Source organism: Suricata suricatta, chromosome 3 (genome assembly GCF_006229205.1).
Source record: "Suricata suricatta isolate VVHF042 chromosome 3, meerkat_22Aug2017_6uvM2_HiC, whole genome shotgun sequence".
Taxonomy (NCBI): Eukaryota; Metazoa; Chordata; class Mammalia; order Carnivora; family Herpestidae; genus Suricata; species Suricata suricatta.
The window spans coordinates 135,929,202-135,930,507 of NC_043702.1; positions in this window are offsets into that span (position 1 = coordinate 135,929,202).

Genomic DNA, 1,306 nt, shown 5'->3' on the forward strand with positions numbered 1-1,306 from the left:
TTTATTTAATAGTGCCGCTTTTTAATAATGCCTACTGATTTCACATGACATTTGCCATTTGATAAAATCTAATATATATTTGGAGTCTGTTTCTATTCTGTTCTATTCATATGCCCATACCAGACTTCTTTAATTTTTATAGTTTTAAGATATATTTATTTTCTCTTAAGACTATTCTTCTGCTTGTTATCATTCTTTTTTCAGAAAGTTCCTGGCTACTTTTTCTTATTCCCACACATCAACTTTAGCATCAGATGCCAAAAAATATCCTGTCAGTAAGTTTTGGGATTGCACTAATTTTATGGCTTGTTTTTGCTTGTTTGTTTATAATTTCTTAAATTTAAATGCTAATTAACATATAGTTAACGTATGTGTAACATACAGTGTAATGATCCCAAGAACAGAATTTAGTGCTGCATCACGTACTTATAACACCCAGTGCTCATCCCAACAAGAGCCCTCTTTAATGCCCACCACTCATTTAGCCCATCCCCCCACCCAACACCCCTTCAGCAACCCTCAATTTATTCTCAATTATTTAAGAATCTCTTGTGGTTTATCTCCCTCTGGTTTTTTATCTTATTTTTGCTTCCCTCCCCCTATGTTTGCCTATTTTGTTTCTTAAATTCCACATATGAGTGAAATCATCTGATATTTATGTTTCTCTGACTGATTTATTTCGCTTAGCATAATACACTCTTGTTTCATCCAAGTTGTTGAAAATGGCAAGATTTCATTCTTTTTGATCACCAAGTAATATTCCTCTGTGTGTGTGTGTGTGTGTGTGTGTGTGTGTGTGTGTGTGTGTGTGTACCACATCTTCTTTATCTATTTACCTGTCAACAGACATTTGGGCTCTTTTATACATTGGCTATTGTCAATAATACTGTGTAGCTTATATTTTTAAGGAAGATGGACATGTCAACTCTTATCAAGATTTTGGTATGGGCTAAATTTTTAAGGCCTATTGCTACTATGATTCTACTTGAGTATTAAATTTGTAAGCATTTGTTCTACTAACAAATGTATCTTGAAGCCACTTTGGAAGATCATATACTTCCCTCCTATATTTAGGAATAATAGGTGTTTTTGTTTTTTGTTTTGTTTGTGTTATCTATTGCTGTATAAGAAATAATCCCCCAAAAAGTGCTTAAACCAATAACCAAATGGTTATTTGCTCAGAGTTCTGCTATCTGAGCTGGGCTCACTGGGGTGGCTCTTCTGCTCATGGTCACTCATGTGGCTGCACCCAGCTGGCAGGTTGCCTAAAGGCTGATTTCAGCAGGGACTCAGGATGGCTGAGCCT